The sequence below is a fragment of the Hevea brasiliensis genome, chromosome 12 (assembly GCF_030052815.1).
Source record: "Hevea brasiliensis isolate MT/VB/25A 57/8 chromosome 12, ASM3005281v1, whole genome shotgun sequence".
In the NCBI taxonomy this organism is placed as follows: Eukaryota; Viridiplantae; Streptophyta; class Magnoliopsida; order Malpighiales; family Euphorbiaceae; genus Hevea; species Hevea brasiliensis.
Window position 1 is genome coordinate 34,100,735 of NC_079504.1, and position 14,795 is coordinate 34,115,529.

Sequence of the window (14,795 nt, forward strand, 5' to 3'; positions counted from 1 at the left end):
GTGGGAAGACAGATGAGCTAGCTCCGGTATCCACAAATGTTGTAGGGGTAAAAGCTGATGGCCGAAGGATTCGAATGTACCCAAAGTAATGGGAATAGGTCAGAATGAAGTTGAACTCTGAAGATAATGCACGGTCACTAGAGTGGTGGAAATGAGGTGGAGTGAAGATGGTTTCACAGGGTAATGTGCAGGCACTGAAAATGAAAATCTTCAGGGTTTAGAGCCCCTAGTGATGAAATACTTCAGAAAACTAGTTTCTAAAGTTTCCCAACACTTCGAAAACTTCAAGATTTAGAACTTCTTGTGTTGAAACACTTCAGAAAACTGGTTTCCAAAGCTTCCCAACACTTCGAAAGCTCAGAATAGCAAGTATCAGGACTGAATCAAAGTTCAAATCCCCTCTATAATGTTGCATGCAGCTATTTATAGGGAACGGGTGCCCATAATGAAGGATCAGGATCTCACTAGGGGAGACGAAGGGTTTAGATTCCAAAGGACATAATCTGATGTCTGAGAACTAAAGAGAATGAAAATGGAGGGTCGAGATTTCATTCAGAATATTCGTCCTTTCTTCTCTTGATCCAACGGCTTAAGGTCTTGCCTTACAAAATGGATCCAAAGGCTAGGAATAAAATGTGCTAAACCTGTCGTCTGCTTTTTGATCCGAAGGCTCTAGATCCATCCTTATAATTATGATCAACGGTGGAGATCGAGATGTACAGGACTGCTTTAACTGTTTTGGCGTCTGGTGGCTAGGTGGGCGTCCTTGCAAATGAGATGTGTGGTGAGGATCTGATCATGCCTGCAATGCTTTAACTAACTCGGATTTGACGATAAAGAGAGTTAATTGAAAGTTCAGACCGAAAGTTATTTAACCCTTCTGCACTTTTCGATCTCTATAGGTCATCTCCTGTCTTTTCTGATCTTCCCATTATGACCATCTATCTCTTGCATCGGGTCCCCTCTTATTTCCCGATCTCTTTCATTCTAGATCTTTCCTCTCTTGTAATAAATTCTTTAGTTACCAATACATCCGCTTCGGGTTCTGTATGCAATAAATGCCAAGGCCCTATATATATGCAACAATAGGAAGTCACTTTCACACTTCATTTTTCCTCTTGCAATGTATCACTTCCCCGATTCTAGCTTTTTCGGTGATAATTCTAATTATGATGGCCCTTTTGATCTTTTTCTGACTGCTTCCTTTGCTCCTCGCCTGAAAATTTATGACCCCGGCGATTGGAGAGCTATGAGAACGTCATCTAATAATAGCGAGGGAACCAAACTAATTTACTAATCAAGATCGAGAGTGACGGCCGTGTCCATCTAGAATCGGTTTATCAGTACCACGGTAGACCAATCTCGCACAAGAGGACTGTTAATTTCAATCTTAATGTCGGTGACCACCTCTTGAAGTTCATTTCGCTTCCGACCACATCGGGCGTCTCGACTGCAGCTCGTTTCTGGTTGATGACATCGGCGATGACTCTGCTTAATATTATGAGAGTCATAGTCACTCTATTTGAGCGGCACACCTATCATATATTTGTGGCTGGCTTTCTGATCAAACATATCTTTTGATTCAGCTACAAGACTAGGCTTTGACATAGGCTAGCATGCTAGGTAGAACATAGTGCTGATCTTTTGAGATCGCCCAAATGATGTAATCAGATCTTTTGAGATCGCCCAACTGATGTAATCCGATCTTTTAGAAATGAAATGATTTTTATTTGAACAATTTTGTTTAGTCATTACATTGATTTATTTCCCAATCTCTGATAAATGTACCGATCTGATCCTTAAACAAATCGCCATTCACCGATCCGTGGGCTTGAAAATTTGTTTAATCTAATGCCCTCAGTCGACCGATCTCATTCATCTGATCTTTATTAAGTTTCTGGAACCTTCTTGCGACGTGTCAAAGAGGCAGCTCGGTCACGCTATCCGATGCGTCACTTAGGACTTCGTGAGCATTTAATGCTCAACAGGTGTAAATAGGGGAGAGGTGAGTCATTTGTTTCCTTATGTTATTTTCGGACCTTCCCCTAGCAATCTCAGCACTTCCTCTTGCTTTTTAGAGTTTTCAGGCACCGATTACACTTTGGTAAGGGTTTTGAACTTTCCTCGGTTAATTTTCCTTTTTGTTTTTTGAAAATGAGTGGTACCGAGGGTCAGAGAGTTGCGAGCCCGCCTTCTGTCCTTATTTCACGGACCTAAAAAAAAGGCGATGTGATTAGATCAGGTGGACGATCCAGCACGGCCATCGTTCCGCTTACTAGTCTGGCTACCACACTGAAGTGAGGAACCTCTTTGAGAAGGGAAAACCTACTATTTGATGAACTGCCGTCAGTCTTGAAAGAAACTGATCTCCAATCCATAAGTCAGGAGTACAATCTGCAAATCGACTCCTTTGAACTGATCAAATGCCATGGCAACCTTCGGGCCGATCACTTCTTTAAAGAAGGTGATCTCATCATAGTATACGAAGAGAAGCTAAAGGTCGGGTTCTATTTTCCTTTAGATGAATTTTACAAGGCCGTCCTAAAGTTCCACCATGTCCCGGTAGCTCAAGTGCATCCAAACTCCTGGTGGACTTTAGTAGCCTTCAGGGGCCTCTGCCAAGCCAAGAGACTAGAGCCTACGGCTAAAGTCTTCATCGAGCTACATAGGCTTGCCTGAAGGAAGGATGACGAATTCTGGTTCTTTCAGGCAAAGCCGAACTGCACGCTTTTTACTGATCTCCCTTCTTCGCTGAAGAACTGGAATGATCGATTTTTCATCCTTAGGATTAAGGATCAAAATGGCTTTGAAGGGATCCCCCGTATTTGGAATTATTAGGTCCCCCAACTCCCTAAGAAGCTCATCTTAAATAAGGACGAAGATGCCATGGTGAAAGAGTTAAAGACTCTGGCGTCCACCCATAAATTTTCATGCTTAGATGCAGTTATGGCCGAACTAAAGTGGTGGATGATGCGGCTGATCACCGACGAAGATTACGAGCTTCAGCTCTCTGACCTCGGTCCTGGTACAATCCATATCTCTAGCTTTTAAATCTTAGCTAACTCACTGACTTCTTCTTTGTGTAGGTATGGCGAGTGGTGATGCTTCTAAAGAGAGCCGCAAGTGAAAGAGGGAGGTCTCCCAAAAGGTGCGAGCTATGAAGGAGGCTACTGCTATCGCTGCTCAGACACCTAAGTGAGATTTGGTAGAAATACCGAGCTCCCCTCCTCGACCTCAAGAGCAGCTGGTCTCTGAAGTAGAGGTCGCCGTTTCTCCACCTCGGTAGATCGAATGTCTGCCTCCTCCGATCTCTTCCAATGAGCAAGGGGAGTCTTCTGGCCCCATTATTAGGACACTTTCTTGGGAAGCTCAACTCCTCTTCCAATCACTAGAAAGGAACTATTCCACTCGAGGGAACCCTAGCCTAGCCAAAGTTATGGGTGCCTCCATCTGCTTCCAAGAAGATCGAAATAGATTAGCAGAGGAGAGTATTGACGTTATCTTAACTAAAACAATGAGTTTGGGCTTGGAGGCTATTGCAAATCAGCATGTGATCAGAGAAAAAGCCCACGTCTTAAGGAAGGATATCCTTAAGGTGATCCAAGATGCATCAGCTGTAAATGCTCAGCTATCCTTGGCCAATGATTACATCGCCCAACTAGAAGATCGGGTGAAGTAGTGCGAAGGGAGGATAGCCGAAGTGGAGTAGGAACTTGAAGTCTCCCGAGCTGATCGATCTACCGATCTCACTCGTTTTTCTAAGGCACTTTGGGTGAAGGAGGAGGAACTCCAGGCTAAGGAGGAAGAGAGCACTAAAAAAAGAGGCTGGGGCATATATGAACGCCCATAACGACCTCCTAGCCAAACTAAAGAAGCGTTATCCTGAGGAGGACTTCTCCTGGATGAATCAGCTCATTCCAGAGGCTGAAGAGGAGAGCGATGAGGAGCTCGGGGGTGAGGAGGGAGAGCAGAATGTAATTAGGGCACAAGGCAGAGCGGACCCCTCTTGTTAATTGACTTGTACATTTTATTTTGAAATGAATTAAAGTCTCTTTTTTGTTCAATTTCTTGATGAGATTGGAAAGCGTCCAAACCAAATTATCTGAGTATTTAATTGATTGAATGTAGTTTGAACATTAAACTTAAAAGCGACTACTAATAAGAAGATAAGAGATCAGAAAGACATCACACGCGAACATGGGATCGGACTAAGTCATGATCACATACTGGATGAAACTTTAAAATATTAGAATTGTAGAGATTCAACATTGACTTGAACTTTTAAGATCGGAACCATTATTAGACCGAATGGAAACCTTAACTTCATTTTAAGGAATATTTGGGGCATTCAAGCCCGACCACAGCATTAGCCAAATGAAATTCTGCAATATTTGTACAAAGAGATTGAAGAATGTCAGTAGGCATGATTGGATGGTCCAGAGACCTAATGTTGAATCAAACTCATCTGATGAAGACCCAGAGATCGGAGAACAACCTAACTTGAGCGTGAGATCGATTTGTTCTGAGGACGAGCAATCGGTAAGTTCGGAAAAACTACCTTGTTATCGGGACATCGGTAGAGAACGGATAATAAAGCTTTGATTCTTAAAAGACCCTTGACTTCGGAGGCCGGCCAAAATATGGTGTCTACATCCACTAATGTAGCAAAACACAATCAAGAAATCAAAAGGACTTTTAATGGTTATAATGGGGCTAAGGGATAATAATGTGGCTAACAAAGAAAAGGTAAAAGGGAAGCAAAACATGAGAATAATTAAATTGTTAAAAAGATCAAGATACACTTTTCTTTTATTTTTATTTTTATTTTATTTTATTTTATATGTATTTTTTATGAATTAAATGGGAGGAAGAACTTTACAATAAATCACCAATGCTAGCATACAATTTTTGAAAATCTTTTAGGGACTACATAAATAACATTGAATTTTGTATTGCAATTGTCCCTTTTTAATCCACCCCCAAACTCATTTCTTTATGTACTTGGGTGGTAAATAATTTTTATAACATGATATAATTGCTAGCCAATTGTACTTTAGTACTTCTCCCATTTAATTATTATACTTTTTCTCTCTCTCTTTTTTTTTTTTTTTTTTTTTTTTTTTTTTGAGAATCACTTAAACAAATTATTCTCATAAAGGGTAGCTAAGTGTTTAGGTTTATGACTATGTTGATTATGGGTACCAAGGAAATAAGGGGTATACATGAAGGCTCAAATTGGTTTTAAAAAGGGAAATTTTAAAGTGGGGTTAGTTAAGGCTAAAAATGTGGATTTAAAATTCAAAGAATGCCTTAATCATTTCTCTTTTTAAGTGAATGCTAAAATTTCACCTCGAAAGGTCTAGAAGGCTTGCTCTAGGATTGGTGAGACACAATTAGTTATTTTTTACTCTAGAGTTTTCTTTAAGCACTTAAAACTCAATGTAATTAATTGGGTGGCCCTTGGCTAAGAAGATATAAACTAAGATAAGAATCTTATAACCTCATACTAATTCGAAACTTTCAATCTGTCAAACACATCTAGAGGCAAGCTTAATTGCTTTTCAAAATGATTCTCAATCTTCTAAGAATTAGGTAAAATTTTATTTTTATATATATATATTTTTTTTTGTATGCATGATTCATAAAAATGAATGCAAAAATGAAATAAAAACTATACATAATCTATATGATATCTATACACAAGCGTATATATTTACATGGTGTAGGTATATGGTGCATGTGAACTAAGTAACTAAGTATGAATGAGATGCAAATACGTGATGCAATTTAAGTAATGTAAATAAAAAGGATTAAAAATTTTGCCCTCCCCCAAACTCAAATTAGACAATGTCCTCATTGGCTTAATCGAAGTGGCAAAAATGTCAATTAAATCAATAAATGATAGCTGGAGAAATATAAACTAAGAAAGAGTGGAAAAAAGTTACCATGTAAAACATACAGGCCTAGGGGTGAATGATCAGAATATGTACATGAGGCATGTGAATTATAAGTATTGGGAGCATGAGGCATGTTAATCAAAAAGCATGAGGCGTGTTAAAGTAAAGGTAAATTAGCATGCCCTGTGCTAACTGCTAAACAACTAACACTGGGATCAACATGGGGCATGTCATGTTCCATGAAAATTTCGGTGGGTTTTAAAAATTTTGCAAATTTTGAAGCAATTCAAAGAGCTCATAGGAAAGCAGTGTCAGCATGTGTCATGTGAATGTCCAGAAGTTACCTTAGATGCGGTATTATCAGAGCTAACAGAAGAGCAGCTGCTGTATTTTCAATAATTCAATTATATGACTATCAAAAAGGAATATCAGTAATGCTATTACAATAGTCAATAGAGAAAGAAAATGATCAATTCAGTAGAAATCTGGATGACAAAGATAGTGTAAGTATCACAGCAAAAGAAACCAAGGCAGCCAGCAACAATGAACAAGCTAACTTAGGATTCATGAAACAAACAGAATTAAAGAAAAACAAAAATTTAAGCCATTCACAAATAGATAAAACATGTAAAAGTTCTAATAACCAGGAAATTAATAGTTGAAATATAAAGGAAACTGACCAATGTACACAATGAAGAGATAAAGTTTCCTAAATTCACTGAAATTAACAAAAAAAAACAAAGTTCTAAAACTAGGCAGCTGGTTGGTCTTTGTCATTGGTGGATTACACTGGTTCATTTGCTGCTGCAGATGCTTGCTCATTGGATTTCTCAAAAGCAGTATCTAGGTTTTCTACCATAACCTTCATTTCTGCAAAAATATCTTGGCCCCATTTGTGAAGTTGGTTAAAAGAGGCTGCCAGCTTGTTGTGAATATCAATCATTTCTTTGTTATGAATTTTCTACTTTTTCCTTAATGAAGAAAACTTCTTTTTAATCTTTTTCTCAAGCTTGGCTTGCTTCTGACCAAGAGTATCAACCTTAGCTTCTAAAGCTTTCAAAGTAACTACAATGTCACAATTAACATCAGAAACAGGTTGTTGTACTTCACCCATTCTGTCAATTTTGGCTTCCAAATTTTTAAGAAAAGTAAGTAAGTCTGATTGTCCAGCAGTAGGTGGGTGAGAGCTAGAAGGACCAGCATCAGTTTGTTGTCCTATACCTTGTGATTGCTGCTGCACTTCACCCTCATGTCCCCCATTTACCAGCGCATAAACATCACCCCTTTTTACACAAATTTTCATTTGAGTCATGATAATTCTATCCAGAAAAGATTGGCCAACCATAGATACTATAGCATACTGATCAGGGATAAAACCAAATGATTTGGCAATTATAGTCACCGTCCCTCCAATAACTATACTGCCAGCTGAATGCTTAGAGACTATATGTTCCATATGAGAGCAAAGAAAATAGGCACCATTTATCTTTTTCTTCTCTTTCATGCACCATAAAAAGAATAAATCATTCTTTCCTACAACCCCATTATTGTGCCCTCTGCCTAGTATAGTGTAAGACATGAACCTTTGCAAGTATCTCAAAGTAGGGTCTTGGATGGCTGAGGCCTTAGCAGAACTAGGGTTGTAATACTTTCCATATGGTGCAATTGACTTCCAAAATTAAAGGGGGTCATAAATAGTTCTTTGCCACTCAATCACTTTTGCTCCATCATTACAAAAACCAAATAAAGTATTCACTTAAGTAGTGTCAAGCTCTCTATCCTAACCCAAACACCTAAAGGAAATGGTGTTCCTATGGTTATTATTCATGGGCTGGAAGTCCACTTGCAATGAGCTTAAAAACTCAATTGTCAATTCCTTAGAAGTAGGTTCTTGAATCTTAGCAAAATCACTTCAACCTATATTTTCCAAATATTCACTAACAGATTCATAAAGCCCTATCTCCTTGAGACTGTGTTCATCAATGTACTCGGTGGCTAGAATTTTCTTTTTAGCAAGTGCCTCATAATTTTTCCTCATTTTAAAGTCTCTAAAAGTCCATGGGTAAGATGAGTTTACCTGATTGCCAGATTGAGGGATAACTGGAGTAGTTTGAGACACTGTTGGTGAATGATGCAGAGACGATTGGTCCCTAGTTGGAGCAGAAGAGACCTGCGGTGAGATAGGACTTTGGGCAGCAGAGCGGGTTCTTGCACTAACAGGTAGTAGGGAAACCACCCTAGGCTATTTCGGTAGAGCAGAGGAGCTAAGAACTAATTTATTTCTTTTTCGTGTCTCATACACAACTGAAGGGTGTTTTTGGGAGGGAGGTGTGGCATATTGGGTTGCAATGTCAGGATTAGGGGTGGAATGAGAGGATTGGCGAGGTGGGGAACTAGGGTTCGTATCGGGAATTTGGGGATTTGGGGCCGAAATGGGTGTGTTGAGTTGAGCATTGGGTGATGTAGGGTTTGGTGTTGGGGTTGAAGAGTTACTGTTAGTAGCCATTTTTATGGCTCGCAGCTTGGGTATGTGGGTTAAAGGTTGTTTGGTGCACACCATGGAAGGAACAGTGAAGATTTTGAGTCGTGCGACTGATGAGATGAAATATAATGAGATAGCTAGGGTAAAGGTTTAAGTGGTGACATACCTAAGGTCCGACATGAGGTATGTTGGAAATAGTTAGGGGGGTAACATGCCCTGTGTGATTTGGTGTAAGATGAATAACATGAGGCATGTTGGAATAAAAGAGAAAAGTGACATGCCCTGTGTGATTGTACATGAGGTGCTACATGAGGCATGTGAGACCCCTTAAAACTCTCTCCAGATTTTACATTTTTAGCAATTTAGAGTGCTAAGAATAGGTTTTGATGGTGACACTACCCCCAACATACATCATGCTAAACCTAGTGCTAAATGACCGGATATACAACCCAAAAATGTGATCCTAAACACACTAAAAGCAAACCCAAAACACAATTTGCACAAAATTTTCACTCAAAACCTAATTGAAACCCAATTAATTGCCAAGAACAATTAAAATCTAGCAATTCACCAAACACAAACTAAAACATTATTCAAGTAATATTCACATTAACAATCACACCACAAGTATAACACTCAAATTTGACCCCAAACTTAACATTAAAAATTCATGAACAAGAAATAAAATTCTACCGCAGACATTGTTCACATGACTAAATTCTGCAGATTTGTATCATGAAATTTCATAAAATTTTCAATGGCAAATATGTCAATCTCAGTACAATACATCAAAATTAATTACCCAAAAAGTAAAATCAAAAGCATGTTGCTATTGATTGCCATAAAAATTCTTATATTTCTCACCAATTTCCTCAAAATGTTGAAACAAAAATGGCCTTTCACTCCACCATGTTGTTGCAATCAGACATAAAGCTCAAATTAGTTCAGATTTGACTTTGTTAAGAACAATATGCATCATGGAAGACAAATATAAGGTTCAACAACTTCCTAAACATTTATTCTTTCAATTCAGCATACACATTTGCTTAAAAATCTTCATCAACCTGCAGAAAGAAATTTCAATGTCAAATATGAGTTCAATGGGGTATAAAATGAAACAAAATAAAAGAAAAATTAAGTAGAAGGAAAAATTTTGGGGTACCTCCCAAAGAGCGCTAATTTTAGGTCATTAGCTTGACTCTCCTTAATTTAGTAAATTGGTGGATCATCAAGGAAACAACTTGTTCCCTTCTCAATGAGCTGACCTATGATATCAATCTTGAGCCTTTAACCATTAACTTTAAAAATCCCAGAATTTTCACTCCAAATATCCACAGCTCCATGTGGATAAACTTTGACGACCTTGAAAGGACCAGACCATATTGATTTCAACTTCCCAGGAAAAAGTCTAAGTCTAGAATTGTATAATAAAACCAGGTTACCCTTTTTAAACTCCTTTCTTTAATATACTTGTCATACTAAAATCTAGTCCTTTCCTTAAAAATTCGAGCATTCTCCTAGGCATCCAACCTTATCTCTTCATGTTCATTTAATTGAAGCAATCTTTTCTCTCCAGCACTTTTTAAGTCAAAATTCAAAATTTGGATTGCCTAATATGCTTTGTGTTCCAACTCAACTGGCAAATGACATGATTTCCCATAGACTAGCTTAAAAGGTGTAGTTCCAATGGGTGTCTTGTAAGCTATCTTGTACGCCCATAATGCATCATCTAGCCTCAATAACCAATCCTTCCTTGAATGATTAACAATTTTTTCCAAAATTCTTTTCAATTCCCTATTAGATACTTCAACTTGCCCACTAGTCTGAGGATGGTAAGGTGTAGCTACCTTATGAGTAACCCCATATTTCTTCAAAAGATTTTCAAACTGTTTATTGCAGAAATGAGATCCACCATCACTGATTATAGCTCTTGGAGCTCCAAATCTAGTGAAAATAAACTTCTTTAAAAATTTCACTACTACCCTTGCATCATTTATAGGGGAAGCAATGGCCTCAACCCATTTTGACACATAATTCACACATACCAAAATGTACTTATTCCCAAAAGATGATGGGAATGGTCCCATGAAATCTATGCCGCAAACATTAAATAACTTAATCTCCAAAATTCCTTGTTGTGGCATTTCATTTTTCCTTGAAATATTCCCCACTCTTTGACATCTATCACATCTCAAAATAAATTCTCTCACAATTTTAAACATGTGTGGCCAATAAAATCCAACTTGAAGTACTGTAGCCACTACTTTATCCACACTGAAATGACCTCCATAGTCAGAAGAATGACAATGCTCTAAAATGTTTCCTATTTCCTCTTCCGGCATGCACCTTCTAACTAGGCCATCATTACATCTCTTAAATAACAATGGATCCTCCCATGTATAAAATTTCACATCATGCAAAAATTTCTTTTTCTGTTGATAGCTCAAATTTGGTGGGAGAACTCCACATGATAGGTAATTGACAAAATCTGCAAACCATGGCAATGCAGCAATAACAACTAGTAATTGCTCATTTGAGAAAAACTCGTCAATTGGCTATTCCTCCTCATTTCCATTTTTACTCTCATGTTTAATCCTTAATAAATGACCCGCTATAATATTTTCAGCTCCCTTTTTATCTTTAATTTGTAAATCAAACTCCTATAGCAATAGAACTCATCTTATCAGTCTTGGCTTTGCTTCTTTTTTATTCATCAAATATCTTATGGCAGCATGGTCTGTATAGACAATCACTTTTGATCCAACTAGGTATGACCTAAACTTTTCCACAGCAAATACCACAGTTAAAAATTCTTTTCCAGTGGTGGCATAATTTACTTGAGTATCATCTAAAGTTTTGCTAGCATAATAAATTGCATAAGACCTCTTCTCTTTTTTTTTTTACCAAATACAGCTCTCACAGCAAAGTCACTAGCATCACACATAACCTCAAATGGCAATGACTAATCCGGAGGTTGCATAATAGGGGCTATTGTTAGAGCTTCCTTCAACCTGTTAAAAGAATCAAAACAAGCTTGGTTAAAATTAAAAGGAACATCATGATTCAACAAATTTGTAAGAGGTTTAGCAATTTTTGAAAAATCCTTTATAAATCGCCAGTAGAAACTAGCATGCCCAAGAAAACTTCTAATTCTTTTCACTGAAGTTGGTGGAGGCATCTTCTCTATCACTTCTACTTTGGCTTTGTCCACTTCAATTCCTCTATGTGATACCAAATGTCCAAGAACAATGCCTTCTTGCACCATAAAATGACATTTCTCCCAATTTAGTACCAAATCTGTTTCTTCACATCTTTTAAGCACTTTAGAGAGGTTAGATAGACAATTATCAAAAGAAAAATCATATATAAAAAAATCATCCATGAAAACTTCCATAATTTCCTCAATAAAATCAGAGAAAATGGCCATCATACACCGCTGAAAAAGTAGCTGGTGCATTACATAAGCCAAAAGGCATTCTTCTATATGCAAATGTGCCATATAGACATGTGAATGTGGTTTTCTCTTGATCACTAGGATGTATTGGGATTTGGAAAAAACTAGAATACCCATCCAAATAACAAAAATATGAATTTTTTGCTAACCTCTGTAACATTTGATCAATAAAAGGCAAGGAAAAATGGTCTTTCCTAGTGGCACTATTAAGCTTCTTATAATCTATACACATCCTCCACCCTATGAAAATTCTAGTAGGTATCAGCTCATTATTTTCATTTTTCACAATGGTCACCCCTCCTTTCTTGGGAACTACATGAACTGGGCTAACCCAACTACTATCAGAAATAGGATAAATGATCCCAGCTTCAAGCAGTTTCAAGACTTCTTTCTTCACCACCTCTTTCATATTAGGATTCAACCTTCTTTGATGTTCTATGGTGGCTTTAAAATTATCTTCTAAAAGAATCCTATGCATGCACAAGGTAGGGTTTATACCCTTTATGTCATCAATGGTGTAACCAATGACTTTCCTATGTACTCTTAACTCTCTCAGCAGTTTTTCAACTTGTACATCACTCAAAATTGCACTAATAATGACAGGATAAGTAGAATTAGGTCCAAGAAAAACATACCTTAATGTAGATGGAAGTGGTTTGAGGTCTACTTGTGGTGCTTCCTTCTCATCTAGCAAAGATGGTTGTGCAACTTCATGTTTCAACTCTTTAACTTGCAAAACTTGATCTCCTACAACTTCTTGAGTAGCATCCAAAATTTGTGCAAAAGCTGCAACTTCCAGATTTTCATCTTTTATTGTTCTACTATGTACCAAACAATTCTCTAAAGGGTCCTCAGGATAACTTTTTCTAAATTCTGCTTCCACAATCTCATTAATAATATCCACCCTTAAATAAGGATCAACTCCATGATGTTTCTTTAAAGTTTGATTCAAATTAAATTCCACCTCTTCTCTAACTTTTAATGTTAATCTACCATTCTTTACATCAATTATAGCCCCTGCTGTGGCTAAAAGTGGCCTTCCTAAAATGATAGGTATATGATTAATCCACAGGAATGAAAAATTTTCCAACTTTTAAGGGCACATTCTCAAAAATTCCTACTGGATATTTGATAGATCTATCAGCTAGTTGCAAAGAAATTGTGGTGGGCTTCAAATCTTCTACCTTCAACTTTTCACAAATGGAGAGTGGCATCAAACTTACACTAGCTCTAAGATCACACAATGCTTTGTCAATACTAGTGTCCCCAATGTGACAAGGAATAGAGAAACTTTCTGGATCCTTCAACTTCAGTGGAAGCTTATTCTGTAAAAGAGCACTACACTCCTTTATTAATGCCATAGTTTCATAATCTTCTAATCTCCTCTTGTTTGACAAAATTTCCTTCAGGAATTTAGCATATGAAGGTATTTGAGAAATTGCATCTGTAAATGGGATGTTAATGTATAACTTCTTCAAAACTTCCAAAAATTTCTCGAACTGCTTATCTAGCTTTGCTTTCTGAAACCTCTGAGGATATGGCAATGGTCGCTTGTATGGTGGTGGAGGCACATACTTTTCCTCTTCTTCTTTTTCAACTTCCTTCTTTTTGTTTGCTTTCTCATTAACTTCATCATGATTTGAAATAGATTTATTCTTGTCTTCATCTTCTTTCTTCTTTTCCTCTTCTACCTCATCTTTTTTTCATCTCCCACAATTTTCCCACTCCTTAGGATCACTGCCTTGTAATGTTCTCTAGGATTCTCTGGTTGACTTGGAAGTTTTCCTTGTGCTTTATTAGAAGAACTTGCTTATTGAGCTATTTGGTTTTCCAACATCCTGTTATGAGTGGCAAGTTAATCTATCCTTAAAGTTAATTATTGAATCATTTCTCCTTATTTTTGTTGAACAGTTAAGAAATTCTCCATCATAGACTTTAAAATTGAATCTTGGTCTGAAGACTGAATTGGTAGTTGTGGAATAGGTGCATTTTGATTCCTTTGTGGTAAAAATCCAGGTGGTACTCTGTTTTGCTGAAAATTCTGCTGTTGTTGCTGAAAATTAGGAGGTTGTTGATAATTTTGTTGCTGCTGTCCTTGTCAACCTCCCCAAGAAAATTTAGGGTGATTCCTCCATGCTGGATTATATGTAGCCAAAAAAGGATTACCAACTGGTTTTTTATTGTAATTCCCAACAAAATCAACTTGCTCATTTCCAAACTCTTGCCCATAGGAAGAAAAATCATTGATACAATGCATGTTTCCTATACCAACATCTTTTGTATGACTAAATCCTCCAATCGAAGAATCAACCTTCATGCTTAACTTATTCATTTTTCTCGTCAAAGCATCAAATTTGGCATTGAACATACTCATGGCATCTAACTCATATACACCAGCTGATGGCTTCTTCATTTCATTTCTTTCACAGCTCCATTGATAATTATTGTAAGCAATTTTATCCAATGTTGAATAAGCCTCATCTTTTGACTTGTTAATAAGATCACCTCCTAAAGATGCATCAATTATGCTTCTAATTGCTGGAGAAACACCATTGTAGAAATGTTGAACTAGCATCCATTTAGAGATTCCATGATGTGGACATCTCCTTTTAAGATCCTTATATCTCTCCCAAGCCTCATAGAGACTCTCATCATCCCTTAGTTTGAAAGAAGTTAATTAATTTCTCAATTTTGCAGTCTTGCTAGGAGGAAAGTATTGAGCCAAGAAAGCTTGTGACAACTAATCCCAAGTAGTTATTGAACCCAAAGGTAATAAATACAACCACTCCCTAGCATGATCCTTCAAAGAAAAAGGAAATAATCTCAATCGGATGGCATCATCTGACACTCCATCTATCTTTAGCATGTCACTAATCTCAAGAAAATGTGTAAAGTGCACATGTGGACTCTCAGTAGGACCTCCCCTAAACTGTGATTATTGAACCATTTGACAAAGTGAGGG

At 37.4% G+C, this 14,795-nt stretch overlaps 1 non-coding gene across 1 annotated transcript; it reads left to right on the forward strand.

The window, feature by feature from the left end:
- The first annotated feature begins 14,418 nt into the window (after nucleotides 1-14,418).
- LOC131171695 (small nucleolar RNA R71) lies at nucleotides 14,419-14,525 on the forward strand. Its single transcript, XR_009142353.1, has one exon. It is a non-coding gene; the product is annotated as a small nucleolar RNA R71 (small nucleolar RNA).
- The last annotated feature ends 270 nt before the right edge of the window (nucleotides 14,526-14,795 follow it).